Source organism: Hemiscyllium ocellatum, chromosome 10 (genome assembly GCF_020745735.1).
Source record: "Hemiscyllium ocellatum isolate sHemOce1 chromosome 10, sHemOce1.pat.X.cur, whole genome shotgun sequence".
Lineage (NCBI taxonomy): Eukaryota > Metazoa > Chordata > Chondrichthyes > Orectolobiformes > Hemiscylliidae > Hemiscyllium > Hemiscyllium ocellatum.
Genome location: NC_083410.1, coordinates 69,586,702 through 69,596,929, shown reverse-complemented (window position 1 = coordinate 69,596,929; position 10,228 = coordinate 69,586,702).

Below are 10,228 nucleotides of genomic sequence, written 5' to 3'. Positions count from 1 at the left end.
GGCGCTCTGAAAGCTATTGTGCTTCCAATTAAACCTGTTGGACTATAACCTGGTGTTGTGTGATTTTTAACTACCTAAAAATGAGGTGTCAAACTGGTGAAGTTACCAAACAGGTCTACTTGCATGCCAAACATCATAAGTAGTAAGTTGTAGATAGAGCTAAGTGATCCCGCAATCAATGGATCAGATCAAAGTTTTGCTGTCCTGTCACATTTAGTTGTGAGTGGTGATGGACAATTGAATAACTCATTGGAGGAGGAGGAGGCACCAAAAATAACCCCATCCTCAATGAAGAGCCAAGCACATCAGTGCAAAAGATAAGGCTGAAACATTTGAGTAACCTTCAGCCAAAAGGGCTGAGTGGATGATCCATTCTGAACCCCTCCATTGGTCCTCAACATCACAGATACTACTCTTCAGCCAATTCAATTCACTCCACAGGATATCAAGAAATGATTGGATGCACTGGATACTGCAAGGTCTATAGACCCTGACAACATTCCAGCAATAGTATTGAAGATTACCTGACAACGATGGAAATTGCCTAAGTATGACCTTAACACAAAAAGCAGGACAATTCCAACCCAGCTGAAAATGTGTTGCTGGTCAAAGCACATCAGGCCAGGCAGCATCTCAGGAATAGAGAATTCGACGTTTCGAGCATAAGCCCTTCATCAGGAAATGGGATGATGAAGGGCTTATGCTCGAAACGTCGAATTCTCTATTCCTGAGATGCTGCCTGGCCTGCTGTGCTTTGACCAGCAACACATTTTCAGCTGTGATCTCCAGCATCTGCAGACCTCATTTTTTACTCAATTCCAACCCAGTCAACTACCGCCCCATCAGGCTATTCTCAATCCTCGGTAAAGTGATGGATGGTGTCATCAACCATGCTATCAAGCAGTACCTTGCTCAGCGACGCCCAGTTTGGGTTCTGCTAGGGCCACTGAGTTCCTGACCTCATTACAGCCTTGGTTCAAATATGGTCAAAAGAGCTGAATTCCAGAGGTGAGGTAAGAGTGACAGTCCTTGACATAAAGGCTGCTTTCAACCAAGTATGCCATCAAGGAGTCCTAGCAAAACTGGAATCAATGGGTATCAGGGGGCAAACTTTTCACTTCTTGGAATCATAAATGGCACATAGAAAGATGGCTGTAATTGGTGGAGATCCGTTATCCCAGCTCCAAGACATCTCTGTAAGAGTCCCTCAGGGTAGTGTCCTAGGCCCAACCATTTTTAACTGCTTCATTGATGACCTTCCATTCATTATAAAGTTAGAAGTAAGGATATTCACTGATGATTGCACAATGTTCAGCACCATTCGCAACTCCTGACACTGAAGCAGTCCATTCTCAGATGTAACAAGGTTTGGACAATATCCAGGCTGAGGCTGAAAGTGGCATGTAACACTTGCATCATACAAATGTCAGGCTAAGACCATCTGCAATAAGACAATCAAACCACTGCCCCTTGACATTCAATGGTGTTACCATCACTGGATGCCCCACTATCAACATTGACCAGAAACTCACTGGATCACCACATAAATATAACTGCTACAACAGCAGGCACAGTGGCTCAGTGATTAGCACTACTGCCTCACAGAGTTAGGGACCGGGGTTCAATTCCACCCTCCGGCAACAAAGTGTGTGTGAGTTTGCACATTTTCCTCATCTCTGTGTGGTCTTCCTCCAGGTGGCTCCCAGTTTCCTCCCACAGTCCAAAGATATGCAGGCCATATGGATTAGCCGTGGGAAATTTAGGGTTATAGAAATAGGATTGGGGGTTGGGTCTGGGTTGGGATGCTCTTAAGAAAGTCAGTGTAGACTCTTTGGGCTGAATGGCCTGTTACCACACAGGATTCTATGAAGAGCAGCTCAGAGGCTAGGATTACAGTGGCAAGTAACTCACGTCCTGACTCCTCAAAGTGAATCCACCATCTTCAAGGCACAAGTCAAGAGTATGATGAAATACTCCGCACTTGCGTGGATGAGTGCAACTCTGACAACAGTCAATATGTTTGACACCATTCAGGACAAAGCAGCCACCTTGATAGATACTGTATCCGCTCACTCCTCCACTGATGCTCAGTAGCAGCAGTGTGTACTATCTACAAAATGCACTTGTACAAATTCACCAAAGATCCTCAGACAGCACCTATGACCATTACCATCTCGAAGGATAGATAGATAGGAACACCACCAAACCACTCACCATCCTGATGTGGAAATGTATTGCCTTTCCTTCATTGTTGCTGGGCCACAATCCCGGAATTTCCTTCCTAAGGGTATTATGGGTCAATCTATAGAACATGGACTGTAATGGCTCAAGAAGGCAGCTCACCATTGCCTTCTCAAGGCAACTAAGACAGGCAATAAATGCTGGTGAACAAAATTAATTAGTGCAATCACAGCATGCTGGTGGTGGATCAAGCAGTGCCAAGGATTGTGAATAAGATGATGGTTAAGTGGGTTGCTTTCTCCTTGAGTGTTGAGTGTTAAGAGTATTATTTTCAACTGCACTCATCCTGGCAAGGGAAAGGTATTCCATTCCATCACATGCCTTACTTGTGCCCTGTAGAAAAGTCTTTGAAGAATAAGTTGGAAGAGTAAGACACCATGGAATACTCAATCCTTGCTTTGCTATTTTAGATACAGGGTTTATATTGCTGGTTCAGTTAATTTTCCTGTCAATGATGACCCTTCGATGTAGATTGTAGGATACCTCATCTGGCAAAGATATTGGTGAATGTTGACACTTGCTTCTTGCAGCTGATCAGTATCTAATATGATATAAATGTCAGTTATCATTAGTTATCTCAAGCTCTAATAATTTTGTTGCATATGGGCATGAATTGTGTCATTATATAAGAAATTATGAATGAAAATGAACACTGCGCAGTTATGAGAAGACAACTCCATTTCTGATTATAAAATGCAAAGAAGATTCTTGATGCAACAGATTTTTGGATAAGAACACTATTCAGTGATTCGATTATGATTGCTTCTTAAAAACATAATCAAATGTTATTTAAGAAAGTCCAAAAGCAATATCCTGAGGCTGAAATGTTTAGCCCACTATAGCATGGCTCTTGTTATATCAGGTATGATTCCAAACATAGAGAAGCTTTCTCACTGATCCTCATTGAACTCGATTGTGTTTAAATTAATTGATAATACATTTGAATAAATGCTGTCTTGATGTCACTTCAGCAAGGCTTCAATGAAGAAAACAAAACTTACTAAGATATTCTGAAATTGACACAGAAAGTGCTGGAGAAATTAATCATCTGATGAGAAAGAAACAAAATTGATGTTTCAAGTCCAATGACTGGTCTTTGGAAAGCTTTAGTGAAACATGTTGAAACACAGAAGATGGACGTAGGAACAGGTCATTCGATCCCTCAAGCCTATGATCATGGCTGATCATTGAGCTCAGTACCTTAATCACACCATTCCCCATATCCTTTGATCCCTTTAACCATACAAATTATATCTACCTCCTTCGTGATAACACATAATGTTTTGGCCTCAACCACTTTTGATAGAGGTGAATTCCATAGTCTCTCCACTTAGAATTTTCATTTCATCACAGTTCCAAAGGTTTTATTCCTTATTCTTCCCCACCATTGCGAACAACCTTCCTGCACCTAACCTTCCCAGTCCCTGTTAGAAATTTATAGGTTTCTCTGAGATCCTCCTCATTCTTCTAAACTCCAATGAACATAATTCTAACAAACTCAATCTTTACTCATACGTCAGTCCTGCCTTCCCAGTAATCAACTGGTAAATCTTCACTGCACTCTCTCTGTAGCAAGAATGTTCTTCTTCAGATAAGGAGAGCAAAACTACACTCAATATTTCTGGTGTAGTCTAACCAATGCCCTGTATAATTGCAGCAAGACAGCCTTGTTCTTGTGCTCAAATACTCTCACTATGAAGGTCAACATGCAGTTGTCTTCTTTATTGTCTACTGCACCTATGGGCTTACTTTCAATGATTGGCACACAAGGACACCCAGGTCTCATTGAACATTCCCCTTTCTCAATTTACTGCCATTCAAATAATAATCTTAAGTCTGGACCTGAGTACCCCTAGCAGATGACCTACTGCAATGGCAGACAAGTGTCACTTGATAGCAGTATTGATGATTACTTCTGACATGTAGTAATCACTCTGCTGGTGTGGTTCCTTCAGCAAGTGATACCAGCCAAAGGCAAACATATGGCATTATGCCGCAGATCGACCATGATCTCAGTGAATGGTAGAACAGGTTTGTAGGGCTGAATGTCCTACTTCTGTTCCTATGAGAAGAACTAACATTAGTTCATGATGAGTCACCAGACATGAATGACCCTCAGTTAGGCCATTGGTATCTGGTGGGCAAAGTGTCAGATGAACACTGTAGCCAAGGACTTAGTTGATGATCTTAATAAGTAGAAGACAGGAGAATAGTAACGCATGCATGCTGAGATATTGGATGTATAAGCTAGCCTGCCAGGCAGCCTCCTGTCACTGTCAAGGAGAATGGTAGAATCAGCTCCAAGTTCGCAGAGGTATAGCACTGACCTTTCTGCAATCTTTGCATAACTCCCTGAGGTGCTGACTCAGAGGTGCTGTCACAGCTGCTCTCACCATCTGTTGAGGCCTTTGTGTCGATAGGTCACCTATTCCAGTTCCAATGCTTTCAGAGTGGAAAAATAAAATGGAGACATTGAGGACTGAATATGATGTGAAAAATGTGCTAAACTTGGGAACTTGGTGTGGGTGGGAATCTCTCTGGTAAGTTTTTCTCAAGCTACAATTTGAATTAACTTTTATATTCTGACTTGGAACTTTAAAACTCAAAGCTTGTTAAAAGCTAATAAAGCCATAATGTGCTGATGTTTGACTGGAGTGGACAAAGTTAAAAATCATGCAACAGCAGGCTATAGTCCAACAGATTTATTTGGAAGTACAAAGTTTCGGAGCACTGCAACTTCATCAGGTAGCTACATGAGAAAGGAACGGTGCTCTGCAAGCTTGTATGTGTACTTTAATAAAAAGTTTTTAATAATAAAAACTGCCTAGCAAGTAGCTATTATCAATTAATCAATAAAATTAATTGCTAAAAATGTGATAATTACTGTAGCAGGGAACTGACTTAACAGTTGAAACTTGGGTCTGAGTTATTACCTCAAAAACAGACAAATTTTGTCACAGTACAGAGTAGGTGCACAGGTGGAGATGGTCATGAAGAATAAATGCTAACTTGGGAATTCTATGCAGATTGGAATTCAGTGTCAAGGGGGAGGAAATGTTGATCTCCATATCTGTTTCAGCTTCACTAGTTGGTGAATATTCAAAAGGAATAATGAAGAGAGCAGGTGATATGCATTGCATTTTTATCCTTTTAAGAGAGAGCAGTAGTTTAAAGCAGTATTGCAGAGATATATGTATTTTACAGTTCTACATTTAGAGCTTAACTAGTTAAATTGCTTTAACATAACTACAAATAATGGCTGCATAATATTCTGAAATTGAAACATAATTGGTTAAACAAAACACAATAAGGATGGCAGGGCTCTGCCCTGTGGAAAATGGTGGATACCAGGAAGACCCACAATAAATAGATCTGCACTATGTACTCTGTATCTTGAGGAATATTGGCTCAAATTTTTAAAATTCACTCATTGGATATAGGCCAGCATTTATTGCCCCTCTCTAAGTTGCCCTTGAGAAGGTGGTAGTGAGCTGCCTTCTTGAACCATAGTGTTCCATTTGCTATAGGTTGACCCAAAATGGCAATAGGGAGGGAATTCCAGGATATTGACCCAGTGACACTGAAGGAATGGCGATATATTTCCAAATCAGGATGGTGACTGGCTTGGAGAGGAACTTGCAGGAGGTAGTTTTTCCATGCATCTACTGCCCTTTTCCTTTTATATGGAAGTGGCTTTGGGGTTTGGAAGGTGCAGTCTAAGAATCATCGATGAATTTCTGTTTTGAATCTTGTAGATAGTACACATGGCTACTACTAAGCATCAGTGATGAAGGAAGAGGGTAAGGATATTTATGGATATGGTGCCAAATAAGTAGGCTTGATGGTATCAAGCTTCTTGAATGTTATTCAAACTGTATTCAGTCAGGAAACATCTCACAAAGACAGGCAAGCAAATAAATCCAAATATGAGCTTTTATTTACACAGAGCAAAAGGGAAAAGAAAAGTTGCCAACAGAGACTGAATAGTGCCCCCACAATGCCAACCAGACTTCTGCATCGTCATCAAAAAAAATTACAGTTAATGAATGTCGGCTGCACCTGGCTCCCATCTATTGAAAGCAGGTTTCAATAGGGTTCTGTCTGGCTCCACATAACTGATCTGACATGAGAACGGTCCATTCTCCCAATTCTTCAGCATCCACGATATGGCCTCACTGACAGCTCCAATTATGCAGAGCACAGTACATAATGATGATGTGGCACAGTCTGTCTGAACTATACTGGGGGGATTCTACCAGACCAGTCCAAATAATATTCAAAGGCTCACTGCCTATAGTTACCTTCTTTTTGTCTCCTTACCTTTTGAAATAAAAGTGATATAGTGACAGTTTCAAAACTTCTGGGACTTTTCCAGAATCTAATGATTCTTTGAAGTTTATGTCCAATAAATCTTTTAATATCCTAGAATGTATTCCATCAAGTCCAAGGGATTTATTGGCCTTTAGCCACATTAGTTTCCTGTACACATTTTTTCCAGTGATAGTTATTGCATTTTATTTCCCCTCCTCCTTTTGCTCTTGATTATTTAGCAATTTTGGAAAACTATTTGCATCTTCTGCTAAGATGCCTGATGTAAAGTATTTATTTGATACCTCTACCGTTTCCTGGTTCCTCATTATTATTTCCTCAACCTTGTGATCCAAGGGGTCATTGTGAGCAGGCCTACAACTCCAGAAAATGGTAACGTGTAAATATAGATCACTGAACATTAATTGAATGGGACCCTTTCCTATTGATGAATTCTACAGTGCTATGATACTGCTCTCTCAATGCCCGATGGGTACTAATAGCACGTTGCAGTTGGGGGAAGCCAGCTGTGCTCCCAAATCCTACTGTTCAAACTGGAAATTGACTTGTCATGGGGAAACAAATGACCTGGTGTGATCTTGCATATGTGACATCAGTCATTGTCTTATGTATTTGTAGGGGCACGACTGAGAGATACAGGTCTCCTGTCATTCCCTGGAAGGAACTAGTTGCATAGAGGTTCAGTGTCACAGTGACCTTCACAGCCGCTGGGAGGGATAGTGTCCCACTCCTACAACCCTCAGGTCCTGGTCCACCAGCCAGCACAGCTCTATCATTGTCCTAGGATATACAGAGGCTGTATCAGCACTGCGCCTAACCAAGAAATGATGTCGGTGCCGGAAAACTCTGGGGCTCCTCCTCCTCCCACAGATCCTGAGGAACCATTGGCTGCAAACTATCCCCAAGTTGAGTGCTCTTCAGCCTCCACTGCAACCTAAAGCTGCTTCTGGGCTTGATATCAGCCCTGCTCTTCCTGTATGTTTTCATTTTCTTAGGATTGCAGCCACAATGACTAACTTCCTACCAACCAGAATTCTCAGCAGAAATGACCTACACTGGGCACAGAAAAAGTGAAAGAGCTTCTTATATCTCAGAGTGGTTATTGACGGTGAACCCTCCAGATGAGGGCGGAGCACAATTTAGCATCCAGTCAGATGTGCTAGAGGATATGTCTTAATTGGATGACATCCACATTTCTCCTCAGCATGTGCAGCCATTTGCTGAAGGAATTACACCAGCAGAGTGATCACTACATGTCAACGACAAGGGGTGTCTGCAGTGTAACACCATCTGAGCCATACACCTATCAGTCGCTGATCCTCACACTTCATTGAGCACAATCTTAAATGAGGACTCAAACATATGTGGCTCACACAAAAGCTTTACAGTTGGAATGAACAGTGGTTTCTCTTCAAGCACCACTGGCCCTTGTAGTGTCACTGCTAATATCTTTAAGATTGCTGAGATGCCCCAGTATCAACGTACAAGCACCAATGTTATGTAGCAAATCATTTTTGAACAACATCTGTCCCCTAAGCAGCCTCAGTTTGAATGCTATGATTGCAAATCCAATAGAGCCTCATTTTACAAATACTGTTTCATGTTTTTGCCCACCCAATGCTAAGACATCTAACAATTGTGGATCATACTCTTTTCTTCACTGGACTGATGATGATTCCAGGTACTGTTCCAGCCATTTGAGAAGAACTTTGCATTTAGATAATTGATAGTTCTGGAAACCACATTATAAGAGGGATACAATAGCTGGAGAGGGTGTAGAGGAGACTTGCCAGGGTGTTGCCTGGGCTGGAGGGTTTCAGTTATGAGGAGAGATCATATAGACTGGAATTGTTTTCCTTGGAGCAGAGGAGATTGAGAAAGGGCATGATTGAAATGTACAAAATTTTGAGGCGCGTATATAGGGAGAAACATTTCTCCTTGATGGGAGCATATGTTTAAGGCAAGGGGCAGATACTTAGGGGCGATATGAGGAAAAGCTTTTTGCCCAGAGGTTTGTGGGAATCTGGAACTCTCTGACTGGAAGGGCAGAAGAGGTAGAAATCTTCATAACATTTAAGAAGTATTGAGATGTGTACTTGCGATACCCAGGGTTACAAGGTTATGCACCAAGTGCTGGAAAATGGGATTAGAATAGTGAAATAACTGCACAAAGTGCAGTGTCCCATCACCACGTCACCCTTTATTTACATGTCATAGTACACTGGCTATGGCCAGGCAGCTTGGAGTCAGTCCCTGAAGTAAGTAGATTCTAAATTCCCTGTTTTTTTTCTGAAGGAAAAAGTACAGCCTCCCCATTTTTTGGCTGCAGTGACGATAGTCAGTGGGCCAACCACATTGTCCATGGCCTTGCTGCAGATTTTCATGGTCATATTGGGATGTGGGCAGGTCATAACCCTAGGCCCTTGGTCAGGAGCCTAAAGGGGCATGGGGTCTCAACAGGGCTGAAGAGCCAAGACTAAGGCTGCGGCTATCTCGGCTTAGGTGTGGCTAGATCCTGTCACCTTAGGACTAGCCGTATTACTAGGGTGAAGAGGAGAACAGGATGAGGAAGAGTAGTGCTGCCTGTCGCTGTGAGGGGTCACCAATTCTTAGTGGGGCACAGGCTACAGTAGTTCACATGTAAAGTGCCCCAGATAGCAGCAACAGTTCTTAAGCAGGGCCTAGGGAGAAGAACCGGGTCAGCCAGGAGTGGCAGCAGCAAAACCAGGTAGGCCCAGGCAGCAGCAACAGTAGAAATAGAGGCTTATATCGCCAGAAAAGAACCAAGTTAACAGCACAGTCCAACATGTAGAACTTCTTCCTCCATAGTACACTGGCTATGTAAACTGTGACTTGGTGGTTTAATAGTGACTTGGGTTCCAGAATGGACCAGACAGCTCACAGTTAGTCCCTGAAATGAGGAGATTCGAAATCCCCTGTTTGTATACTTTTACTTCTTCATACTGTAGATTAGATTCCCTACAGTATGGAAATAGTCCCTTTAGCCCAAGTCCACACCAATCCTCCGAAGAGTTACCCACCCAGAACCATTTCCCTCTGACTAATGCACCTAACATTATGGGCAATTTAGAATGGCCAGTTCACCTGATTTGCACACCTTTGGACTGTGGGAGGAAACCAGATCACCGGGAGGAAACCCACGCAGACACAGGGAGAATATGCAAACTCCCCACAGACAGTCGCCCAAGGCTGGAATCAAACCTGGGTCCCTGGCACTGTGAGGCAGCAGTGCTAACCACTGAGCCAATCCCCTGTTTTTTTTTGTTTTTCTTCTGAATCCCCTGTTTTTTTAACATTTACCCCCACATTACCGCCTAACAGCTGTGGTACTTATATTTTCCCCAGCACCCATGGTGTATGTGTGCAAGTGTGAGACACAGCGAAAGACAACAGGTGTGCAAATCTTTATTCAATTTCCACCACCAGGAAGAAAGGGAACACCCAAGGTGCTAGTGACAAGCAGTGCCCTTCACAAAGGGCAATGCTTCCCGTTTTTTTTTTCATTTCTTTTTTTTTCCCAGTAGTAGGAGCAGGCCCGAGCTGTAGCAGCAATAACAATGATAGTAGTTGCTGTCTGTGCAACTCAGCACAGCTTCAAATATGCGAAAAAAAGAAAAACCAGAAAACAAACAATCAT